General features: G+C 45.2%; 1 protein-coding gene across 2 annotated transcripts in view; it reads left to right on the forward strand.

Moving 5' to 3' along the window:
- MALRD1 (MAM and LDL receptor class A domain containing 1) overlaps positions 1–27,322 on the forward strand; it is a 2,469,603-nt gene that overhangs the window by 447,252 nt on the left and 1,995,029 nt on the right. The window lies entirely within an intron of this gene.

Genomic DNA, 27,322 nt, shown 5'->3' on the forward strand with positions numbered 1-27,322 from the left:
TCAACCAGAGTAGACTTCTTGTCTTACTGTTCTTTCATAACCTTTTGTCTGGCATCCAGATTCTCTTTGACTTCTTCCAGATGTGCTTCATCTGGGTGCAGAGGGCCAGCATGGTAGCTGACCATATCCTGAGGGTCTTTCTTGCTCAAAGATCTTCTTCCACAGACTGAGATGCCACCTGACAGGGTGCCCATACAGAAGTGCAAAGGGGCAGAATCCAAACCCCTTCTGAGGTATCTTCCTGAACGCAACAACAGGCATGACAAGAGGACATCCCACTTCTACCTCATGGGCTATGACAAGCCCATGACAATGCCTTTAAGGGACTTGTTGAATCTCCTTACAAGCCTATTTGTTTTGGAATGATAGTGAGTGGAGAACTTGTATGTTACCCTACACTTGTCCCACTTGGACTTTATGTACGCTGACATGAAGTTGGTATCCCGATCAAATGTTTTCTCCTTGGAAAACCCCACAGGGATAAATATCCCCTTCAGTGCCACTGCGGGTGCAGTCACTGTCCTCAGAGGTATAGCATCCAGGTCCTAGGTGGCATGGTCCACCAAAATCAGTATTAACCTGTTGCCCAAGGCTGACTTGGGGTCCAGAGGCCCAACAATGTTGTTGCCCACTTTCTTAAAGGGGGTGCCAGTGACTGGGAGGAGAGCCAGGGGAGCCTTGTGCTTCTGTCTTGACTTCCAACTATCCTGGCAGGTGGGTCATGACCTACAGCATGCATCTGAGGCTGTCTTCATCCTGGGCCAATAGAAGGGAATAACAAGCCTGCCAAAGTTCTTGTTCTGCCCTAAAAGGGGAACAACATTAGGCATCTACAGTACGAAGTGCCTGTAGCACTGGGGGGAGTCCATTCCCCAAGTAAATTAGGTGATCACCAGACCTGTTGCCAGCTTCCTGGGCCATGGCCTTCAGCTGTAGGCCCTTCGGTGTAGGGCACTCCTTCTGTGCTCTGCAGGACTCCTCCCTGGTGGTTCCTCCCTACTTCTGCTAATTTCTTAATTCAGGTTTTACAGGGTCTCAAGTTTCTCCCCTATAGATTCTGGGGCTTCCACCTTAGGCTCTGCCCCCTCCTAGACTGTGGGAGTTCTAGGAACAGGTTTCCTGCTTTCCTTACCCTTTCTCTTTTTTGATGTACCTGAACCATTCATGTAGGCTCCAGGTCCTCCTGACTGCACTCTTCGATGGATATGGACAATGTGGTTGAGCACCTCACTGAGGCAACCCCAACATCTCTAGGTGGGACCAGAGCTCCACCTCTTTCCAGTTGGTATGCTTTAGGTCATTACAGAGCAGCCAATTCACAGGCATGGATTGACCTGCAGCTATTATTAGACTTGTCAACCTTAGGGTGGTCTTCCCCAAACCTTTTGTCTTATTTCTCCATACTTTTTGGGTCCCATTTTTTGTCAGTCTTAGGACATTGTGCACTTTCCACTGCAAGTCATTGCTAAAGTGTGAGTTAATTTCTTAAAACATAGTAACATTGGCTTATCTCCAATTGACATATTTCATTTACATGTAAGTCCCTAGTAAACTGGTATTACATGTATTCAGGCCATGTAATTTAGCCCTTTCACTGCTAGGCCTCATTCACGCTTAGGCCTCCATAACTTTTTGTCCACATAAGGTTACTGTACCAAATTTTCATCCTTTTTTCCAACATCCTGGGGATTCTAAAGGTGCCCTGGGTTTGTGGATTCCCGTGGAGGGGACTGACAAAATAGGCAAATTATAGCAACATTTTGGGTTTATTGAGAGAAATAGGGAAAAAAGTGCTCCAGATAAAAGCGTGTGTTTTTTTCCTTAAAATGGCATCCACAAAAGGTTTGCTTTACTTAAGTCACCATCTTCCCAGCTTTTAGGAGCATATAGAGTTGAATCAAAAGCTACATTTTGTACCACAGTTTTCACGTTTTTCTAAGAGGTAGCCTATTTATGTGTATTTTGTGTGCTCTCAACCTACTTCCAGTTTGTGGTGGAAAACTGTGAGAAACCCATGGGTGATCCAGAAAAGCTATACATTTCTGAAAAGAAGGCAAACTTCTGAATTCAGCGAGGGGTCATATTTGTAGATTCCTCAAGGTTTTTCCAAGGAAAGTAACAGAAATATTGAAAATGAGTAGGATAAATACGTCCCTTTGTGATGAAATGTTCTTCTGTAACTTTTTTTCACAATGGCCGATTGACAAAAAAAAAAAACATTATGTCCACTAAACCCTTCTGGTTGCAGGGATATATAGGGTTCCAAAGTTCTCAAGGAACCCAAGTTACCCAGAGCCAACAACTGAGCTGCACCTTACAATGATTTTTCACTCAGTACAAAGTATAGACAAATTCTTATCGTGAAATAGGCAGAGTGAAAAATTAAAATCAAGGAAACATATATATTTCTGAAATAGGCACAAGTTATAGAGTGTAGGAGAAATGTTTATTTGTACATCTCTGAATTTGTGGGTACATGTACTAGCTTCTGATTTTGGGGGCAGTTTTCAAAATCTCATTTTCTTATACACTGGCTTTCAATTGAAAGGCACAAATACAGCAAAATCCAATTGATAATAACAAATGATCTACTATTGTATGCTCCCACATGTCGCCCAATAACAATGGTACCTCACTTGTGTGGGTAGACCTAGTGCCCGTGACAGGAAGGGATCAAAACACAATATGAATGCAGCACATTTTTTCACTGAAAACTGACCCTCTTTTTACGATGTGGATAGTTCTAGGTATTGGACCCTAGCTCAGCTGGCAGCTAGAGAAACCTAGCCAACCTGTACATTTTTTTAAACTAGACACCTAGGGGTATACAGGGTGTGCTGACTGGCATGGGCCTTACCAGGTATTTATACCCAGAATCCCTTGCAAACCTCAAACTTTGTCTAAGAAAACACATTTTCCTCACATTTATGTAATGGAAAGTTCTGGAATCTGGGGAGAATCACAAATTTCCTTCCACTCAGCATTTCCCCAAGTCTCCCAATAAAAATGGTACCTCACTTGTGTGGGTAGACCTAGTGCCTATGACAGGAAACGGCCCAAAACACAAAATGCATGCAGCACATTTTTCCACCGAAAACCGACGGCCTTTTTCTGATGTGTGTATCTCTAGATTTTGGACCCTAGCTCAGCCGGCACCCAGAAAAACCTAGCCATTCTGTACCTTTTTGAAAACCAGAAACCTAAGTGAATCCAGGATGGTGTGGCTTTTATGGATCCCATTAGGTTTTCCTACCCACAATGCCCTGCAAACCTCAGTCTTTTCCTGAAATTACACATTTTCCTTACATTTCTGTGATGGAATCTTCCAGGAACTGCAGGAATCCACTAAATTCCATACCACCCAGCATTGCCCCACCTTTGCCAATATAAATGCTGCCTCACTGTGTGGCTGGGCCTAGTGCCATGACAAGAACGGATTAAACCAATAACAATGGGAGCGCTTGCATGAAAACTCCTATTGACCTCACTTGGATCCGTTCCTGGTGTTGATGGGGCAATGCTGGGTGGTAGAGATTTTGAGGATTCCTGCAGATTCTGGCAGTTTCCATCACAGAAATGTAGGGAAAATTATTGACTTCAGGCAACTTTGGAAGTTTGCAGGGCATTGTGGGTAAGAAAATGGTGTGTGGTACATTTGAAGCACAGCATCCTTGACTTTCGCAGATGTCTACTTTTCAGAAGTGACTGGGTCTGGATGGTTTTTCCAGGTAGCAGCCCACCTAAAAAGTGCAGCCGTTCACCATTGCACGTGGGAGGATATTGGGATTTAGCCAAGTTCTGCTGGCCCATATGAGTCTCCTTTTGCTTGTGATTGGGAAGAGATGCTTTATTCAGCAGGGGGGAACAGAAAGACTGTGCTCATTTTGAAGGGCATTGTCAAGCCCATTCTGGACAGCCCCTACCCTTAATTGTCCCTAGTGCTCTACCAGTTTTATTTGGCATTCAGTCTTTCTGTCCCTGTGAGGGGGAGGGGGCAGATCTGTGGCTAACGCTCCCATCTGCCCCCAAGGGGGGCAGAAAGACTGTGCCCATTTTTTTGGGGGTGGGAGCATTGTCATGACCATTCTGGGCAGCCCCCACTCCTGCACTAATAAAAAAAAAAAAACTGGTGCCTAGCAGGCTTTCTGTCCCCTGCTGGGGGCTGACCAGGGTCTATTGCCCCATCTGCCCCAAGATGGAGGCAGAAGGACTGCACCCATTTTTTTAGGAAGAGGGCATTATCAGCCCATCATGGACAGCCCCTACTGCTACACTAATCACTGAATATATTCACTGGCTTGCTAGTGGTCTTATGCCCCCTGGGGGGCATATTAGGGCCTATTACCCCTATCTGCCCCCCAAGGAGGTGGGAAGACTGAATTATGGCAAAAATAAACTGGGGGAGCCAAAGCCCCTACTCAAGGGGCTGTTTCCCTCCTCCATGGTGTCTAGTGGAGTGGATCCTTGCTTGGGGATCACCCTACTTTTGTGATCACCAGGCAAGGATCCACTTGGAAAAGGCATCATAGGAAAGGGGAGATTTTCCCCTTTCCAACAATACTTTTCCTGACTAGATCAGTGCTCGGTGCTAAGATAGCCCCACAAGCACTCATGCAGTGACAATTAAATGAGCTGATCCATGTGCGCTGATCGTCATTTCCCTGAAAACAAAGAAACAGCCTTGGAGTCGGGGAAGCTCTCCTCCAGCTCCAGAGGCTGTTTCTTTGCAAAGGAAATCACACTGGTGCCTGCATTAGAGTGATTATCTAGTGCTGTGCTAATGGATGGCCGGGGACCAACCGACATACATGAGCAATGTGGTTGCACCGATGCACAGAACTGGTTAAATGGTACTTGGGAGTCTGCAGCACTGATTGTACCATCCACCAAAGTAGCCCTTTAAACCTGTCTAAGGCCTGCCACTGCAGCCATGTTTGTGCAGTTTCAAAACTGCCATTTCAACCGGGCAAAGTAAACCTTTTGAATACATATGCCACTCTTAGGGGCATGGTGCAATTTATTTAAAAAGTAGGACAGTTAAATTTTCCTGATGGTGAAAAACTCATAAATTCTTTTTTTACTGTTGCAAGGCCTACCTCTTCCATAGGATAACTTTGGAGTTAACTCATTATGTTTAATAAGGATATCTTCCAAATGGGAGCAGATAAAACTTTCATGTTTGGCGTCTCCAGAATTGTAATGAAAACGCTTCTTTTATGATGAAGTCCGATTTTGAATACAATTTAAAAAATGCCACTTTTAGAGAATTGGCATTTTCCTGCACTAGCCATTAAGGCCCGTATTTATACTTTTTTTAGCGCCGCATTTGCGCCGCTTTTTGACGCAAAACGGCGCAAACCTACAAAATACAATGGTATTTTGCAAGTTTGCGCCGTTTTTGCGTCAAAAAACGACGCAAATGCGGCGCAAAAAAAGTATAAATACGGGCCTAAGTGCTTGCAGCCTGTCTCTAGGTCATATGATTAAGTGTAATCGGCATTTGGTCTTTGTGTATTCCTCCTAGATAGCCACACAAAACTGTGAGCTAAGGTGTGCCTGGATGGGCCATAACGAGTAGGATGGGAGGACAGAGCTAGACACAGCCCTACTTATAACAGAATAGGCTGTCTTCTGCCTTCTCACAAAGAACAGCATACTCTCTGTAGTTAGTTTGGAGCCAGGGCAGGGGAAGTAGGAAACCTGAGCACTTCCAAGGGATTCCTCCAGAAGTTATTACCACTTCAAATAAAGCACCAAGTAGTAATATTGGGCCTCAGACACCAACTCTTCACTAAACTTTTGGATCTGTGAAAGACTCTGCCAGGAAGGACTGCTATGCTGGTGAAAGGGCGGTCACTCTGCTGAACTTCTGCCCTGAAGTACTGCTGCCCTGCTGCTCCATTGCCTGGGTGTGAAGGACTGGACCCGTAACCTGTACCCAGGACCATCAGAGTGACTCTAAGGGATAGTGTCTTGTAACCAGTACCTGGACTCTGCAACTGTGAGTCCTACTCTGCCAAGTGGTGTCATCCCAGTCCTAGACCCTTGGAATTGAGCCTCACTGTGCCTTGCCAGCCCATCTGGGGATCCAGCAAACCCAACACATGTCCTGTGCTGAGTGGCACATCCCAGAGCAGAACTAACATATTGCCACTTCTGAAAGGACTTTCCAGTGCAAGGACTTTGCGTCACCCTGACAGCCTCATGAGAACCTCCACTGCATGATGCATCCCAACACAGGCCCTTGCATTGCTAGCTCCTTATCTACAGCTGCCTGGTCAACCATGTAGGATTTTGCATTGCAAGCCCCATAGCTTCTTGGGAACTAGCCAGTGTGCAACGCATTCTCAATGCATGACTTTGCATCTCAAGCCCCCTCTTTAACGGCCCACTTGACGATGAAGCTACCTAAATCTTTTAAAATGCATATCTCTGCTTTTACTGATTGGATTTGTGTTGTTCTGGTCTCTCTCGTTTTATTTAATAAACAGATTCTATTTGTCTCATTTGGTGTGGGATTTGTCATGTGATGTGCTTTCACTGTTATTACTGTTTGAGGTGCTGCATAAATACATTACACATTGCCTCTTGGTTACCCCTGACTGCTTTTGTGGCACTCTTTCAGAGGGTTAAGCACAAGTTAATTTTGGTTGGTTGTGGCTTCACACTGACAAGGGTTGTGGTTGCTACTAGAGTAGGGTTTCACCCAATACAAACAAGAACCCAATTTCCAACACTGGTGTTCAGCGGTAAGGTAAGGACTGTCTTTGTGCAGTGCTATCCAGTGGTTTTGTGTTAAGGTAAAATGCCAGATAAATTAACTTATTTTCAGTATCACTCCCAGTCTACCAGACTGTCTGTGACCATACCTTCAGAAATGGAATTCAAGTACATCAGCCTGTATAGCTACATTCTGAATGAGTTGAAGCAGTTCTGTAAGGAAAGGTGACTGCCGTCCATGGAAGGCAACAAGAAGTTGGAGCTTTAGACAGCTCTGAAGGCATAGGTGGAGGTTCACTAGTTGACCACAACAGAGGATGGAGATGAGGAGGATGATTTGCAGGAGCTTGGCCTGAATGGGAGCCCTGAAATGAAGCACTCAGGAGAGGGAATGACTTGTCTCCTGAATTGGAACTCCCTGCCAGAAAGGATAGTGTGTCTTCACAAGGATTGTCCTCAGAAGAGCAGGGAGACAGAAAGGCAGAAAGTGTTTTCAGGCTACATTTTGCCAATCTCAAGATGGAAGCAGAGGGCTGGAAGGCTGAGAGGGCCTTGGCAAGGGAAAAGGCTGAGTCTCATGGAGCCATGGTGGAAAACAGACTAGCCATGGAGGAGAGGAGAATGGCCATTAGCTAAGTCTTAGAGAACTTGATATAGGAGCTAAAGAAGTGGTGGCAGCATACCTGTAGTGCCCTCTGGAGACAAGAGGTTCCACATCCCAAACCCACCACTGAAACCAAAGCCAGGAGGGCAATGTCTGTTTTGGGATCAAAGGTCCCCTCTCCTCCAGATGTCCCTTATCACTAAATGGAAGAAATTGGGTTATTAAATGTGTAGGATGCGAGGCATGAGCAAGTAATATGTCCACAATTTCCCCTAACTGGTAACCAAGCACCCAATTGTAGGGCTTGACTCTCTGAGGGTAGTGAAGCACAGCAGTCCAAGGCCTACTCAGGGGAAGGGGTGTGGCTAGTATTCACCGTTCACTGGCACACAATATTAACACAATAGATGATTGTCCAGTCTGTGCTTTCTTTTTGAAAAAGTGCATTTATTGAACACACACCGAACTAAATACTACATATATATTAATTAACAAATATATCCATCAGGCAGATTGAACATACCTCAGATGACATTCTGCAATTACTTTTGACCCTCAAAATCACAGATGGCCGCCAGCTATACCATATAGCTGTACTACATACATTACTATATTACTATATTACTATATTACTGTATTACTATATACATTACTTCATAGGGGGAATCACTCCAACTAAAACAAGTCTATTGGTTTTATCAAGGGTCATTACAACATATAAGTTAAGCCTATTGACTTTGTCAGAGGTTCATCATATGAAAGGACAGATGATCCATATGTTAAAAACCATCACAATTTCATGTGTAAATGAAATAACCAATAATGACCATGTGTAAATGCAGGAATTACTGTCAATATTGTTCAACATGTAAATGGTTAATAAAGCATAAAAAATATACCTAATATGTGTCTGTGTCTTTTTATATACCTTCAGGCCACAGAAAATGCAGCCGTAAAACCAGTCCCTAGAGGGCCCTGCATTCCCAAGTGAGGAGCAGAAACCCCAGCCTTAGGAGTGCTTCAAAAGCAATGGAAAAAATCATGGGGATCATGCTTTCTCTGACCCCGTAAACATAGGATCAGTTAGTTTATTAATGTACTTGGGGGACTGCTGGGCATTCTACACAATATATGTTTGCTGTTTCCAGCCCCCAGAGCATTATGGTACTCCTTTCTTGAACAGTAAATATGCTATGAGCGGCTCTACCATTGTGTTGGGGAGAGGTGCTTTCCCTTCTTTTGACAAGCAGCCTCATGCTGCATTCCTAATTTTGTTTTATTTTTCTGGGATGCCTTGTCCCACCTGGGCACCTTGACTGGCCCGGTCTTTGTAGACATCCCATGGAGCCCATCCTGAATGCCCCTGCTTCTTCCTCATCTGGCCACCGTCCTTCTTTGCCAGCATGGGAGCCAGCAGATTGCTTTTAATACTGTCCACTCCAAGTGGGCATGGTGTCTCTTGAGTGGTATCTCAGACATGAGGAGCAGGGGCAGCCCATCACTGCTGGAGGGAGCATAGCGACTCTACTCCTGCTTGATCTCACATCAGGGGTCCAGAAATGGGGTCCTGATCCCCTTTCTTCTTTGTTGGGGGGGGCAACAGTGCTCCCCCTTTTCCTTTCTACATTGCCCCCCCAGAGAGCTGGGTGATACCAGGGGCAAATGTTGGAATGTGGGGGGAAGTGGTTTAAAAGCTGCAGGGGTCAGCCTACACGTGTAAGCCCAAATACGTTTCCCTTGTCACCCAAGTGATGGCAGATGACACTAAAATGTTTAAGCCTTTAGAGTATTTTTGGTCACCCCATACTGTGATTTTGCTGAAAAGTTAAATATGGCAAATGGAAATTAGCCAGATATAAGATGTTTTAGGGAGCACATTCACTACATTGTGTAGATCTGTGGGGCTTGCAATGTATTACACATTCTAGGCAAAATTTTCCCTAACATACAGTTTTGCCGGATTTAGGACTAAAGGTTTGCAAGAGGTGTCAATCTAGATGTAAATATGCACTCTAAGTGTAGATTTACACTTTCCAAAATCATACATACACTCTTTATGACATTTATTTTTTCCGTAGCTCATCCCATATTCAGATTCCAGGACCACCCCTCTTTGGGGCATGTTAATTACTCTGCTGTCTAGCAGAAGGATCGAGGATCTGAGAGGCAAACTGTGCTTGTGCTGCAGTCGGAGTAGTATAAATGCAGTAGTAGGACAGCAGTAGAAACACTGGCACAAGCAGGGCAGTAACCACAAACAGGGGGAGCACAACACTCTGCAGCAGTTACCCCTCACCTTCTGCTGTAATTGCGCCATGTTGGTGGGCTGCTTGACATTGAAGGGCTGCACAAGGAAGTGGATGATGAAGACTTGAAGCTGAAAGCAGCCCTAGCAGGCCCACTCCTTGTACTGCAACCGTTCCTGCCCTCGCAGTCCTCACTGCACACTGTGGAGCTGGGGCTGCAGTGGCTGCCAACTGTGAGGGCTCCCTCCCCAGGCCCCGGGGCTCACACTCTGTTGTGAGGGTCAATGCCTGGTGCTATTACCACCAAGTCTGGGGGTGAGCACTCACCATTCAGTTCCAAGTTGTCCTTGCTCGAGGAAGGGTCCAGCATGGTGTTGACACATTGCTGCTGCCTGAGGGACAGGTGGCACTCCTGGGCACTGCAGCTTCACAGGCAGCTCACTCCCTTAGGGCAGCTGGGACCTCCGCAGCTAGTGTATCCTGTGAGTGACCTACCCCTGCCAGAGACAGCTCGCAGCCTCCCCAAGCTTGAGTATGTACTGCTCCAGAGGCACCACACTTCCCCAGGACATGTCAAGCTCAGTGGTCATCTCTCTACACCTCCCCAACCCAGAACAGTGCCAAGGCAGGGCTGCTCTCAGCAGGGCATTTTTGCGTCTCCACTGCAACAGAGCAAATTGAGCACTGGACTCCCCGCCTCCTGTGATGCCACAGAGTGGACACAAGTGCCAAAGCTGTAACCTCCACAAAAAGCAACAAATGGAAGTGAAGTAGAGGGGTGAGCATGGAGGAACACTCTGCTACACCTAGTGCAGAGTGGCAAAACTCTGTGAACTCCACCAATGGAGTTGAGTTTTCTGCCTGGCCCTACCTAGGACCCTCTCTGACTGGCACTTGACCCCACTGCAGACACACAGGTGCCCAGCAAGATGGCCAGGGAGCCATGGGACTCACGGAGTGCGGCAAGGTGTTCTGCTTGCTGACTACGGAGGGGCTATGGAAAATGCCACCCAAACAGAAGAGAGCTTCAGGAGTAGGCAGAGGACCTTATCCCACGGGACTGAGGAAGCCATCACAGCGAAAGGTGTTTTGCCTGCTGCTATGCTCATGTCTGGGGGTTGGGGTGCATGAACTTCTCATCTCCCGGTCTGCACTTATCGCAGACAGGGTAAAGTGCACCACTCCAGCCTACGAATAAGAGCAGAAGAAAAACTTGCTCCTGCCATGACTGGAGTGCAAAGACACAAAGTAAAATGGTGGCTGCTGTGTGCTTCACTGGAGGTGTAAGTGTTCAGGGAGCAAAAACAAATTATTGAGCATGACACTACATAAAACAAATGGAGCAGAGAAGCCTCTAATATCGTATTCATGCCTTGGGCAAACTGACCGCTCCATATTTCCCTGTGTATAGCTTTTGTTGAGGTTGCCTGAGGAAGGACAGGGGAATCACCAACATGTCTTTGTTCATATTTAGGGAACTGCAGGAAGTGCAGAACCTCCAATGAATTATGTATTTAGAACTAACCCTACCTCTCCCATGTATTCATTTTGAATCCCTGACCCTGGGAGAGGATTCCATTCATTTCAAACACTCCTAGAGCTTGTACATTTGTATGGAGACTCTGAAGTGCAGGAGCACCTGTTGATTAGTCCTATGATTGCAGTAACAGATTTGTGTTGAGATTGACAATACAAGGTTTTACTGTTGATACTACCCCTATAGACGTTAATTGTGGGTCATAGCATGTGTTGCCTATTGGTATGGTCCCCATTGACTTCAGGCTGTTAAACTGGTGAATAATTACATGTAACTGCTTTTATTGGTATGAAGACACTCCGACAAAGCCAGTGGGCCTGCCTTGTTCATAATGTCACCCTCTTATAATATGTTGTTGCATTTATTATAGGTGCAGGGTATTGTGGTTATAGCGTTTAAGATTCACTAGAACTATAATTTGATATGAGGGATTCATCAAAGGTATTTCCAAATTCTGGTCTGTACATATTTCAAAGTATATTCGTAGTTCTTAGTAGTGTGTAGTTATTAAAAATAAATGTCCTTTTTGTGGGAAAAATCACCGACTGAACAATAATTTATTGAGTGTAATTGGTGAGTACCAGCGAGTTGGGGTTACTATACCACACCACTTCTCATGAGTAAGCCTTGGTCTTGGTTCCTACTAAAAAGACAATGGCTGCTATATTATTCATGAAGGACTTGCATCCTTTGCAGCTAATAACCACATTTCTTACACGAAGCAAAGAAAAAAACATAGATCCATTTCAATATACTCCATCTATGCCAGGTCTCAGTCGTCTGGACCTCATAAACTAGTCCCATATTTAATTAAAAGAAACTACTAGCCAATCAGCTTATAAACTGCCCCTCTGTGGAGTGTTGCCTACAGAGACCATTCTTTTGTAAACCAGAGTTAATGAGAAGGACATCTGAAAGAGAAGGGAACGTGTATAGGACTGTAGATGTTGCATTTCCTTTTTGTAATGGTGCTAAGCAGTCAAATTTAGCAACGGTGTGAAAAAGCATTTTTTACCATATTTGTCCTAATCAGTCATTCTTAATCTGAGTGAAAATTGTGAGATACTTAGTTGTGAATATGCATGTGCTAGTTTTTCACAGTGTGCTCCTACTGACCTATGAAGCAGGATTAGAGGACAGACTTCTGTTTCAACAGTAACTGCATTATTGTCCTTCAACTTTCATCGCCACCGAGTACCAATATATTCAGTAAGCTCTCCATTATCATTATCAAAAGAATTCTTATGCTTTCTGGAGTCTGTCTTGCAATGGGTGGGCCTATAACGGCTGTCTCTGTGTCTATGTGGATGTGCATATGTTTTAGTTGTCGCCTACATTAGTTGGTGATATATTTCAATAGTAATTGCACTAACTTGGATACTTGGTTCTTTTTTCAGTTTAAAGGTAAAGTTTATTGAACAGAAAAAGAGTAATAACAAATTCATTCAATAATATTTTGAGCCTAGACCATAATAAATACATTGAGAAATGAGTAAGTAGTATAGTATCTATACTTGTGCATCAAACATGAAAGGACAGAAAAGAGAGAAAATTGAAACAGATAAAACTAAGACTATTTAATGCATTGATGATTTGATCTAAAGATGTCAAGATTGTAACAATGTAGAATATGTTTAACAAGTAAACAGTTAAATAACTTAGTACCAGTGGTATAGCAATTGAGTAAATAAAATAGTGAAATCAAGGAGGTTCAGCTATTTTTTCAGTTGAGGGTTGACGTAAGGTAGTCATTAGAACAGAGGAATCTAAGAAAACTGTTTTTGGTGACCAAAGAATGTTTTTTTTTATAGTAAGAGACATTGGGTTAGTAAATAATCTATCTAGTCTATGGTTGCAACAAACGGAATAACACTATGCCTGAAAAGATATACTAAGAGCATTTTTCCATTTTTTTGTTATTTGTTGAAATGCAGCAGCAATTAGTAAATCAACAATTTGCACACTGAAAGTACAGCCATGCCAATCATCTGAAAGGCTGCCTACAAACAAATTTGCAAAAGAAAAAGGTATATGTGTATGAAAAATAGAATTGATGGGGGGTGTGGTGAGCTATCATGGCCGCACAGACGTGATCCATATGAGCTCCACAGCATTCACTGATATATTGAGAAAGATGGGGACTCTGTGACACTTAAATTGTCCCCTAATGTCGCAGAGGTGACCTGGAGTGAAGGGGTGCTGAGAGAGCCATTAAATTGGCCCCCACGCACACTACAGAGCTCGGAGGTGGGCGAGGGAGCCAGCAAGAGAGAGCTGCACGCAGGTCCGGGGTGACGCACTGAGGCAGATGAGGTTGGAGTCAGAACTCTGCGGACTCTGCGGCACGGTTTCTTTATCGATCCCTGCATCGCATATGGCCGGAGAGCTGTGAGGAACACTGAGGACTGGCTGGCCATGGGGGAACCAAAAATGACAACTACCCACTGTTGGCTGCCACATTGCTGCATCTCTAGAGGTGGCGTGGAGCGGCTTACAAATACCTGCTCCACAGTTCGTGCGGTGGAGGTCTGATAGAAATCAGAGTCACACCAATCATAGTTGCTACACAGCCCCTAGGTCTAGGGGGCCAGGACACAAAAGGTCTTTTTCACACCCCAGTCATTGAGGCTGGCTGACCAGGGGGATGCATGGGTGTTCCCACTCTGTATTGAACTCTTGGAGGACACTGTTTTACAGTACTACACCCCCCCACAATGATAAAAGTGCAGCAGCTAGCCCTTTGGGGTGTACAAATTAATAGTGAGGGGCAATAGACAGACTTGCTATCCCTACATAAACTGGTGACACATAATAAATACATTGAAACCCAGACAATCAGTGATATCCAGGACCCGTAATCTAATAGGAGGGCACTCTACCTCCATGTAACTCTGACATCTTTAGTTGAATGTATGAACTCTCCCTGCTGCCTCACCACCTCAAATGCACCTTCACCAATAACCACTTTAGCAGTGACACACCTTTAACAGTGCAGACTGCAACACGATCGGGTGCAGAGAGATAACCTTGGGGTGCACTAGGTTGGAAGGGAAGTATCGGGGACCTTGAGCTTTGTAGAGACTCCCAGGATCAGAAGCGGTGGTCTCTATCTACATGCCACCTAAAAAGGCCCAAACAAATAGGGTCTCCAGCTACTTTCAACCAGCAGAGGCCCGCATTCAACCAATCCCAGTGTCATAAGATTCCAACATGACCTTGACAAAGGAGTACCTTCTGTCCTCCCTTCAGGACTTTAAAAAGAGTTACAGAAAGAGCTTCAAACTGATCTTTCTACCTCCCTAGATCCCTAGGTCGATTAGACCTCACATCCAAACTCATCACCCTACAACAAGATGTGGACTCTATTGGGATTTGTACGCTACCTGTCAGACACTAGAACAAAAAGTGAATCACTTTGAAGCTTCCTCAGAGGAACAACTTCACACTACTGTACTGAATTGCGAGGACCTTGAAAATTGATCCCAGCGTGATACCATTATCTACAAAATCTGGAGAAAGGAGTGGAAGGTCTAGACCTACATGCCTTCATCGTCAGCTTATTTTCAGAACTTCTAGGTGTGGGCAACCATACAGTCCAGTTAGATAGAGTCCACAGAGTTGGCCCACAATCGCAAGGAGAAGCAAAGTGCCCCAGAGGCATCTTAACCAAACTCCACTCTTTTAAGGTGAAGGAAGTTATATTACAAAAGGCTCGAAAAGTAGAAGAGGTATCTTTCCAATGCTTCTCCTGCACACTTTACCAAGAAGTGGCACCGGCAATGCTCTACCATAGACTACAATTTAAACCATGACTTGCAAACTGCATTACAATAATAGTCGCTTCCTTTTGGTCTAGCCTTTGCTTATAAGAACAAATCACGCCATTTCACAACTTTACCGGAAGCAGCAGAACTACTGGCAGTAACTATTCCTGAATGCTCCCCACCTTCCCCGCCCCCCCGAGAACGGTTGGACAACCAGGCTTCTCCCATCAAAAGCACCTCAGATCAGAGACAATGGCTCCCACAATAACATCCCAGGCGTAAGGGGAAAGGCTGGGCACCCGGGGTGACCAGTCCTTCTTGGGGAGAGTTACTGATCACACTTCTCTAAATGATCTCTATTTGAGTCCTTATAGGATATGCTTTAACTTTGGTAAATGGGCTATCAGTCTTTTAGGCTGTCTTCGGGAGGCTTCCAAAGTCAGTGATACCATATACTTGCCACTCTGGGGTGACACTGCGGGAGGTATAACCATGCTTCCTGAGACATTTGATGCAGCAGGGAGATCACAACACTAAACCACGACATCAAGTCGACCTACACCTCAGTTACATTCTCTTGACCCAAAAAAGTGGATAATGAGCATTTACTCCTTTTTCTTGTGTATTTTCCACTTACCTGTTGGGGACCTAGGCTCCCTAGTGTTTATATTTCAGTATTGTTGATCAATGAATCAATCAATTAATGAATCTGACACCTGGGTAGAATTGTGAGGTGCTCAACAAGATAGCACACATTATCAACCTTATTGATGGTACTGACTCACCTAGAATATAAAGGGGCTTAACTCCAACCCTCTAAATGAAACAAATTGTGGAAATATGTCCTGGACAGAAGATATGATATAGTAGCACTACAAGAGCCCCATTACAACAAGCCGACGAACACAGGCGTAGTAATAAATCATACCCCCAGAATTACAGCTGTTCAGCACACACTAAACACAATGGCGTTGCAGTATACCTTCACTCGTCCTCCAATTTTCAATCTTTAGTCACTAAAACAGATAAAGAAGGAAGGATGGTGATGTTTAAGGGCAAACTCCATGGTAGGTTATGCACCTTAATATCTTTATATGCACCGAACTCCGCACATGCCACATTTCTTTATTTGTTTTTCACCTGTTTGCAGAGGGGAAAATCATCTTAATGGTCAATTTCAATCTTGTTTGGGAGCCCTCCCTGGATACTACTCACCCCTACTGAAATTGCACAGGGAGTTCTATGATAAATTCAATAAGACTGATAGAAGCGTGGCGGTCCAGTCACCATACCAAATGCAACTATGCATTTATCTTGCATTCTCATTGCTCTACTGGCAGCTAGACTACGCATTTCTCAGTCAATAACATGGGGTAAGGCAAGTCGTAATCCACCCCTTCACCATATCAGACCCTGCTCTAGTCGAGACGGTCCTACACTGTGCAGCCCCATCTCCTAAGTTACAAGGATTTTTTTTCTGAATTGCCTTACCCTGGACCACCCCTTTAGAGATTAAATGCATGAGACGATGCATGATTTTTTTCAATTTAACCCTCCACAAGACACGTCCTGCGCCACTACTTTGGATGCTTTCAATGCAGTAATATGGGGGAAATTAATCTTTTTACTGGAGCAGAAAACAAACAAAAAAAACAGTGAAAGGCAGCTTTTGGAAGCTGAACTCAGTGCAACAGACAGGGCCCACAAAGACACCTCACACTACAATTACAAAGGAATGTTACAGCCCGGAAGGGGAAATTAAATGCAATCTACACAAATATAGCACAGATATTCCACTCCAGCTTGAACACAGGTCCTATGATAAAGGGAATAAAATTGTCACCCATTTAGCTTGACAACTAAGAATGAAACATGAAAGGGTTTTACGATGGTCACTTTTGATCAGGAGAAAGCACAGGCTTTCCAAGCATTCTTTGAAACCCTTTTTACAGCTGGGATATCTAGAAAGGAAACTCAACTCGACTATTTAGAAGGATTCAACCTATCGTAAGTATCACATGACCACAAAGAAGAACTATGCCGTCCCATCACAGACGAAGAAGTGCAGTCGTGTATTAGAGCACTGAAGGTTCACCAATCACCTGTCCCAGATGGACATCTAGCCCACTTCTAAAAAACTTTTAGCATGCCTATTTAATTACATAACATCAGCGAAAGTGGTCACCCCCTCAATAGGGGAAGCTCTACTCATAGTTATCCCTAAACCGGGGAAGGATCCACACAGTTGTATTTCTTATAGGCCTGTTGCCCTTTTAAACCTTGATGCCAAATTATAGAGATTAGAGATTAGAAAGCATTTTGCCGGATCTAATCCATCCAGACCAGTCTGACTTCATTCAGAGAAGACAGACACATGATAATTTGAGGAGGGTGATCCACCTGGTAGAAAAGGCCACCAAAAACAGATTCCTGCAATCCTGTTGACACCAGACGCCGAGAAGGCCTTTGACTGTGTAGATTGGACCTTCCTTTTCAACACCTTATGTAAATTTGGTTCAATCACCATTTTATTACAATGATCCTAGCCAATTATGCAAACTATAGATTTCAGGTGTTGGTGAATGGTGGGATCTGACATCTTTCCCCTACATCAGGGTGCAAGACAGGGGTGTCCCCTTTCAGCATTATTATTTGCACTCAGCATAAAACCCCTTGCTACTTGCATTCGAGGCACACAAGCAATCAGAGGCATATCTTTTGGCTCCACTGAACTTAACAGTTCACTATTTGCAGACAACGTTTTACTCTCTCTTACCTCCTCAACCTCGTCACTGTCTACATAACAGCAAGAACTTACACGGTAAGAAGCAGCAGCAGGATAACATGTCCATCAATCTTTTCTCCTAAACTTAACACTCAACACATCAGAAATGGAAACCTTAGTCCAGACAACTCCCTTCCAATGGGTCAAAAAAGATATAAGGTATTTGGAAATTAAGATTATACCTAAAATCTCCTACCTATATCAGGCAACTTGTCCCGCGCTTCTCCGCCAACTCAAAACAGATTGTAGAGGATGGACTCTCTTATATCCAACTTGGTTGGGCCGCATCAACACAGTCAAAAGGACAATTTTGCCCAAGGTCTGATATCTTTTCCAGGGTCTTCCAATTGAGCCATATAGAGAATTTTTTTCAGAACTTCGCTCCATGATCATATGCTTTATTTGGCAAAATAAAAGAGCCAGGCCTCCCTATAAACAGCTTTGAAGACAAAGGAAAATGGGAGGGCTGACATTGCCTGATTTTATCTTGTATTACAAAGCAGCACAATTGAGAATCATAAATGAGTGGTCCCAGAGGGAGTTTCATAAACATTGGCTCCAAAAGGACAGGGCTGTGTGGGAAATATATCTGGGACATACTCTGGAAACCAAAGCATGACCGACCGCCAAATTTATATTTAAGCACAACCACTAAAACTACTCTTGCAGTGTGGGATTCAGTGTCCAGAACAGATGGCTAGCCGACATTTCCCTCTCCTTATAGCCCAATCTACTTTAAACCTACATTTCTTCCTGTGCTAAAGCAAGGCCGTTTGACCTTTGGAGAAAAGGAGGCTGCCTTATGCTGGAAGACTTTTTTCACAGGGGGAGGGTTCTTACCTTTGAACACTGCCAGAGAGAATTCAGACTATCTGCCACAGAGAGATATCACTACACCCAATTAATACACTGGGCTCTTCAACCTGATGTGCACCTAGCGCCCACGAGAGATCTCACAACGGTGTATAATTTGTACATCAGGCTGGACACACCAAAGGCTCCATATCATTTCTGTATAACCATTTGCTATTGACAACCCACCCTACACACCAGGTCATATGCATTTTTGGGACAACATGCTTGGCACTATGATCTCAGACAAACAATGGCAGAAACTGTGGAATTAACAACTCTATGAGCATGGGCGAAGCCCACTATAAAATCCTATTTGATTGGTTCTTGTACCCAAAAAACTTCACATAATATTCCCCAATCAATCCAACCTCTGCTGGAAGGGATGCAGCCTCTTAGGTGACTTCCACCGCACCGGGTGGGACTGCCCTATTATGTGCCCTTTTGGGGGAAGATCTTAGCACAAATTAAAACCATTTTAGGATACCCATTACCCTCGATATCGGATTTCACTTTATTGTGCTTGAGGGCTAAATCTCTAAAGCGACAAACGTCTAGCGACTGCTCCATCCTATGGCTATGTCTGGGGACAGTGAAAACCGCACTTGCTGCCACCTGGAAAAAGCCAATTGTTGTGAAGGATGCAAGGAAATGTTAGGAAAAACGCCAAGGATCGTGGTAAGTTGAACACGTTTTATTCCTACAAAAAGAGCCCCGGCTGCAGCATACGGACCAGCCACCTCCACTCCTCCCGTTCGCCGTCTCCAACTGCCCTCGAATCCCCACACTACATTCTTTTTCCTAACATTCTCCAGTTCTCTGGCTCACGCGCATAACTAGCGCGAGCCAGACATCACACAACATAAGCACATACATTATCTAACTATACTGCATTATTTAACTATGATACAACACCAATAGCACCAAGGCTCTATCAATGGCATACCAGACTATGGCAAGCTCTAACAATGAAGTCGATGGTGGACATACAGTTTGATAACTTAAAAAATGTTTAATATCAATGGGGGCCTCTGGTCCAGTTTTTGTTAGAAGTGTTCCACTCACCACATGCCCCAGTCGCACAAGAGCTCTTCACCTTTTTTAATTCTAGACACTTCCCAGGGGAAACTACAGTCAGATGATATGGTTTAACCCCTTCGCTGCCAGGCCTTTTCCCCCTCCTGTGCCGGGCCTTTTTTTGCCTATTTGGGGCAGTTCGCGCTTAGGCCCTCATAACTTTTTGTCCACATAAGCTAACCAAGCCAAATTTGCGTCCTTTTTTTCCAACATCCTAGGGATTCTAGAGGTACCCAGACTTTGTGGGATCCCTTGAAGGAGGCCAAGAAATTGGCCAAAATACAGTGAAAATTTCGTTTTTTTCAAAAAAAATTGAAAAAGTGGCTGCAGAAGAAGGCTTGTGGTTTTTCCCCTGAAAATGGCATCAACAAAGGGTTTGCGGTGCTAAACTCAGCAGCTTCCCAGCTTTCAGGAACAGGCAGACTTGAATCAGAAAACCCAATTTTTCAACACAATTTTGGCATTTTACTGGGGCATACCCCATTTGTGCAATTTTTTGTGCATTCAGCCTCCTTCCAGTCAGTGACAGGAATGGTCATGAAACCAATGCTGGATCCCAGAAACCTAAACATTTCTGAAAAGTAGACAAAATTCTGAATTCAGCAAGGGGTCATTTGTGTAGATCCTACAAGGGTTTCCTACAGAAAATAACAGCTGAAAAAGAAAAATATTGAAATTGAGGTGAAAAAACCATCAATTTTTCTCTACGTTTTACTCTGTAACTTTTCCCTGCAATGTCAGATTATCGAAAGCAATATACCGTTACGTCTGCTGGACTCCTCTGGTTGCGGGGATATATAGGGCTTGTAGGTTCATCAAGAACCCGAGGAACCCAGAGCCAATAAATGAGCTGCACCCTGCAGTGCGTTTTCATTCTATACAGGGTATACAGCAATTCATTTGCTGAAATATAAGGAGTAAAAAATTGCTATCAAGAAAACCTTTGCATTTACAAAAAGGGCACAAGATAAGGTGTTGAGGAGCAGTGGTTATTTGCACATCTCTGAATTCCGGGGTGACCATAGTAGCACGTGAATTACAGGGAATTTCTCAAATAGATGTCTTTTTTACACAAACTCCTATATTTGGAAGGAAAAAATGTAGAGAAAGACAAGGGGCAATAGTACTTGTTTTGCTAATCTATGTTCCCCCAAGTCTCCCGATAAAAATGGTACCTCACTTGTGTGGGTAGGCCTAGCACCCGCGACAGGATATGCCCCAAAACACAACATGGACACATCACAGAAAACAGAGCTGTTTTTAGCAAAGTGACTACCTGTAGATTTTGGCCTCTAGCTCAGCCGCCACCTAGGGAAACCTACCAAACCTGTGCATTTCTGAAAACTAGAGACCTAGGGGAATCCAAGGAGGGGTGACTTGTGTGGCTCGGACCAGGTTCTGTTACCCAGAATCCTTTGCAAACCTCAAAATTTGGCTAAAAAAACACATGTTCCTCACATTTCTGTGGCAGAAAGTTATGGAATCTGAGAGGAGCCACAAATTTCCTTCCACCCAGCGTTCCCCCACGTCTCCCGATAAAAATGATACCTCACTTGTGTGGGTAGGCCTAGCACCCGCGACAGGATATGCCCCAAAACACAACGTGGACACATCACAGAAAACAGAGCTGTTTTTAGCAAAGTGACTACCTGTAGATTTTGGCCTCTAGCTCAGCCGCCACCTAGGGAAACCTACCAAACCTGTGCATTTCTGAAAACTAGAGACCTAGGGGAATCCAAGGAGGGGTGACTTGTGTGGCTCGGACCAGGTTCTGTTACCCAGAATCCTTTGCAAACCTCAAAATTTGGCTAAAAAAACACATGTTCCTCACATTTCTGTGGCAGAAAGTTCTGGAATCTGAGAGGAGCCACAAATTTCCTTCCACCCAGCGTTCCCCCATGTCTCCCGATAAAAATGATACCTCACTTGTGTGGGTAGGCCTAGCGCCCGCGACAGGATATGCCCCAAAACACAACGTGGACATATCACAGAAAACAGAGCTGTTTTTAGCAAAGTGACTACCTGTAGATTTTGGCCTCTAGCTCAGCCGCCACCTAGGGAAACCTACCAAACCTGTGCATTTCTGAAAACTAGAGACCTAGGGGAATCCAAGGAGGGGTGACTTGCGGGGCTCGGACCAGGTTCTGTTACCCAGAATCCTTTGCAAATCTCAAAATTTGGCTAAAAAAACACATGTTCCTCACATTTCTGTGGCAGAAAGTTCTGGAATCTGAGAGGAGCCACAAATTTCCTTCCACCCAGCGTTCCCCCACGTCTCCCGATAAAAATGATACCTCACTTGTGTGGGTAGGCCTAGCGCCCGCGACAGGATATGCCCCAAAACACAACGTGGACATATCACAGAAAACAGAGCTGTTTTTAGCAAAGTGACTACCTGTAGATTTTGGCCTCTAGCTCAGCCGCCACCTAGGGAAACCTACCAAACCTGTGCATTTCTGAAAACTAGAGACCTAGGGGAATCCAAGGAGGGGTGACTTGCGGGGCTCGGACCAGGTTCTGTTACCCAGAATCCTTTGCAAACCTCAAAATTTGGCTAAAAAAACACATGTTCCTCACATTTCTGTGGCAGAAAGTTCTGGAATCTGAGAGGAGCCACAAATTTCCTTCCACCCAGCGTTCCCCCACGTCTCCCGATAAAAATGATACCTCACTTGTGTGGGTAGGCCTAGCGCCCGCGACAGGATATGCCCCAAAACACAACGTGGACATATCACAGAAAACAGAGCTGTTTTTAGCAAAGTGACTACCTGTAGATTTTGGCCTCTAGCTCAGCCGGCACCTAGGGAAACCTACCAAACCTGTACATTTCTGAAAACTAGAGACCTAGGGGAATCCAAGGAGGGGTGACTTGTGTGGCTCGGACCAGGTTCTGTTACCCAGAATCCTTTGCAAACCTCAAAATTTGGCTAAAAAAACACATGTTCCTCACATTTCTGTGGCAGAAAGTTATGGAATCTGAGAGGAGCCACAAATTTCCTTCCACCCAGCGTTCCCCCACGTCTCCCGATAAAAATGATACCTCACTTGTGTGGGTAGGCCTAGCGCCCGCGACAGGATATGCCCCAAAACACAACGTGGACATATCACAGAAAACAGAGCTGTTTTTAGCAAAGTGACTACCTGTAGATTTTGGCCTCTAGCTCAGCCGCCACCTAGGGAAACCTACCAAACCTGTGCATTTCTGAAAACTAGAGACCTAGGGGAATCCAAGGAGGGGTGACTTGCGGGGCTTGGACCAGGTTCTGTTACCCAGAATCCATTGCAAATCTCAAAATTTGGCTAAAAAAACACATGTTCCTCACATTTCTGTGGCAGAAAGTTCTGGAATCTGAGAGGAGCCACAAATTTCCTTCCACCCAGCGTTCCCCCACGTCTCCCGATAAAAATGATACCTCACTTGTGTGGGTAGGCCTAGCGCCCGCGACAGGATATGCCCCAAAACACAACGTGGACATATCACAGAAAACAGAGCTGTTTTTAGCAAAGTGACTACCTGTAGATTTTGGCCTCTAGCTCAGCCGCCACCTAGGGAAACCTACCAAACCTGTGCATTTCTGAAAACTAGAGACCTAGGGGAATCCAAGGAGGGGTGACTTGTGTGGCTCGGACCAGGTTCTGTTACCCAGAATCCTTTGCAAACCTCAAAGTTTGGCTAAAAAAACACATGTTCCTCACATTTCTGTGGCAGAAAGTTATGGAATCTGAGAGGAGCCACAAATTTCCTTCCACCCAGCGTTCCCCCACGTCTCCCGATAAAAATGATACCTCACTTGTGTGGGTAGGCCTAGCACCCGCGACAGGATATGCCCCAAAACACAACGTGGACACATCACAGAAAACAGAGCTGTTTTTAGCAAAGTGACTACCTGTAGATTTTGGCCTCTAGCTCAGCCGCCACCTAGGGAAACCTACCAAACCTGTGCATTTCTGAAAACTAGAGACCTAGGGGAATCCAAGGAGGGGTGACTTGTGTGGCTCGGACCAGGTTCTGTTACCCAGAATCCTTTGCAAACCTCAAAATTTGGCTAAAAAAACACATGTTCCTCACATTTCTGTGGCAGAAAGTTCTGGAATCTGAGAGGAGCCACAAATTTCCTTCCACCCAGCGTTCCCCCACGTCTCCCGATAAAAATGATACCTCACTTGTGTGGGTAGGCCTAGCGCCCGCGACAGGATATACCCCAAAACACAACGTGGACATATCACAGAAAACAGAGCTGTTTTTAGCAAAGTGACTACCTGTAGATTTTGGCCTCTAGCTCAGCCGCCACCTAGGGAAACCTACCAAACCTGTGCATTTCTGAAAACTAGAGACCAAGGGGAATCCAAGGAGGGGTGACTTGCGGGGCTCAGACCAGGTTCTGTTACCCAGAATCCTTTGCAAACCTCAAAATTTGGCTAAAAAAACACATGTTCCTCACATTTCTGTGGCAGAAAGTTCTGGAATCTGCGAGGAGCCACAAATTTCCTTCCACCCAGCGTTCCCCCACGTCTCCCGATAAAAATGATACCTCACTTGTGTGGGTAGGCCTAGCGCCCGCGACAGGATATGCCCCAAAACACAACATGGACATATCACAGAAAACAGAGCTGTTTTTAGCAAAGTGACTACCTGTAGATTTTGGCCTCTAGCTCAGCCGCCACCTAGGGAAACCTACCAAACCTGTGCATTTCTGAAAACTAGAGACCTAGGGGAATCCAAGGAGGGGTGACTTGCGGGGCTCGGACCAGGTTCTGTTACCCAGAATCCTTTGCAAACCTCAAAATTTGGCTAAAAAAACACATGTTCCTCACATTTCTGTGGCAGAAAGTTCTGGAATCTGAGAGGAGCCACAAATTTCCTTCCACCCAGCGTTCCCCCATGTCTCCCAATAAAAATGATACCTCACTTGTGTGGGTAGGCCTAGCGCCCGCGACAGGATATGCCCCAAAACACAACGTGGACATATCACAGAAAACAGAGCTGTTTTTAGCAAAGTGACTACCTGTAGATTTTGGCCTCTAGCTCAGCCGGCACCTAGGGAAACCTACCAAACGTGTACATTTCTGAAAACTAGAGACCTAGGGGAATCCAAGGAGGGGTGACTTGTGTGGCTCGGACCAGGTTCTGTTACCCAGAATCCTTTGCAAACCTCAAAATTTGGCTAAAAAACACATGTTCCTCACATTTCTGTGGCAGAAAGTTCTGGAATCTGAGAGGAGCCACAAATTTCCTTCCACCCAGCGTTCCCCCACGTCTCCCGATAAAAATGATACCTCACTTGTGTGGGTAGGCCTAGCGCCCGCGACAGGATATGCCCCAAAACACAACGTGGACATATCACAGAAAACAGAACTGTTTTTAGCAAAGTGACTACCTGTAGATTTTGGCCTCTAGCTCAGCCGCCACCTAGGGAAACCTACCAAACCTGTACATTTCTGAAAACTAGAGAGCTAGGGGAATCCAAGGAGGGGTGACTTGTGTGGCTCGGACCAGGTTCTGTTACCCAGAATCCTTTGCAAACCTCAAAATTTGGCTAAAAAAACACATGTTCCTCACATTTCTGTGGCAGAAAGTTCTGGAATCTGAGAGGAGCCACAAATTTCCTTCCACCCAGTGTTCCCCCACGTCTCCCGATAAAAATGATACCTCACTTGTGTGGGTAGGCCTAGCGCCCGCGACAGGATATGCCCCAAAACACAACGTGGACATATCACAGAAAACAGAGCTGTTTTTAGCAAAGTGACTACCTGTAGATTTTGGCCTCTAGCTCAGCCGGCACCTAGGGAAACCTACCAAACGTGTACATTTCTGAAAACTAGAGACCTAGGGGAATCCAAGGAGGGGTGACTTGTGTGGCTCGGACCAGGTTCTGTTACCCAGAATCCTTTGCAAACCTCAAAATTTGGCTAAAAAAACACATGTTCCTCACATTTCTGTGGCAGAAAGTTCTGGAATCTGAGAGGAGCCACAAATTTCCTTCCACCCAGCGTTCCCCCACGTCTCCCGATAAAAATGATACCTCACTTGTGTGGGTAGGCCTAGCGCCCGCGACAGGATATGCCCCAAAACACAACGTGGACATATCACAGAAAACAGAACTGTTTTTAGCAAAGTGACTACCTGTAGATTTTGGCCTCTAGCTCAGCCGGCACCTAGGGAAACCTACCAAACCTGTACATTTCTGAAAACTAGAGACCTAGGGGAATCCAAGGAGGGGTGACTTGCGGGGCTCGGACCAGGTTCTGTTACCCAGAATCCTTTGCAAACCTCAAAATTTGGCTAAAAAAACACATGTTCCTCACATTTCTGTGGCAGAAAGTTCTGGAATCTGAGAGGAGCCACAAATTTCCTTCCACCCAGCGTTCCCCCACGTCTCCCGATAAAAATGATACCTCACTTGTGTGGGTAGTCCTAGCGCCCGCGACAGGATATGCCCCAAAACACAACGTGGACACATCACAGAAAACAGAGCTGTTTTTAGCAAAGTGACTACCTGGAGATTTTGGCCTCTAGCTCAGCCGCCACCTAGGGAAACCTACCAAACCTGTACATTTCTGAAAACTAGAGACCTAGGGGAATCCAAGGAGGGGTGACTTGTGTGGCTCGGAGCAGGTTCTATTACCCAGAATCCTTTGCAAACCTCAAAATTTGGCTAAAAAAACACATGTCCCTCACATTTCTGTGGCACAAAGTTCTGGAATCTGAGAGGAGCTACAAATGTCCTTCCACCCAGCGTTCCCCCAAGTCTCCCAATAAAAATGATACCTCACTTGCGTGGGTAGGCCTAGCGCCGGCGACAGGAAACACCCCAAAGCGCAACGTGGACACATCCTAAATTTTGGAAAAAAACAGAGGTGTTTTTTGCAAAGTGCCTACCTGTAGATTTTGGCCTCTAGCTCAGCCGGCACCTAGGGAAACCTACCAAACCTGTGCATTTCTGAAAACTAGAGACCTAGGGGAATCCAAGGAGGGGTGACTTGCGGGGCTCGGACCAGGTTTTGTTACCCAGAATCCTTTGCAAACCTAAAAATTTGGCTAAAAATACACATGTTACTCACATTTCTGTGGCAGAAAGTTCTGGAATCTGAGAGGAGCCACAAATTTCCTTCTACCCAGCGTTCCCCCAAGTCTCCCGATAAAAATGATACCTCACTTGTGTGGGTAGGACTAGCGCCCACGAAAGGAAAGGGCCCAAAACACAACGTGGACACATCACATTTTTTTATAAAAAGCAGTGCCTACCTGTGGATTTTGGCCTGTAGCTCAGCCGACACCTGAGGAAACCTAGCATACCAGTGCATTTTTGAAAACTAGAAACCCAGGGGAATCCAAGATGCGGTGACTTGCGGGGCTCTGACCAGGTTATGTTACCCAGAATCCTTTGCAAACATCAAAATTTGGCCCAAAAAACACTTTTTCCTCTCATTTCGGTGACAGAAAGTTCTGGAATCTGAGAGGAGCCACAAATTTCCTTCCACCCAGCGTTCCCCTAAGTCTCTCGATAAAAATGGTACATCACTTCTGTGGGTAGGCCTAGCGCCCACAAAAGGAAATGGCCCAAAACACAACGTGGACACAACATATTTTTTCACAGAAAACAGAGGTGTTTTTTGCAAGGTGCCTACCTGCGGTGTTTGGCCTGTAGCTCAGCCGGCCCCAGGGGGGGGGGGCAGAAATGCCCTAAAATAAATTTGCCCCCCCAACCCCCACCCTCCCCCGCCGGGAGCGACCCT

This window comes from Pleurodeles waltl, chromosome 10 (assembly GCF_031143425.1).
Source record: "Pleurodeles waltl isolate 20211129_DDA chromosome 10, aPleWal1.hap1.20221129, whole genome shotgun sequence".
NCBI classification, from domain to species: domain Eukaryota; kingdom Metazoa; phylum Chordata; class Amphibia; order Caudata; family Salamandridae; genus Pleurodeles; species Pleurodeles waltl.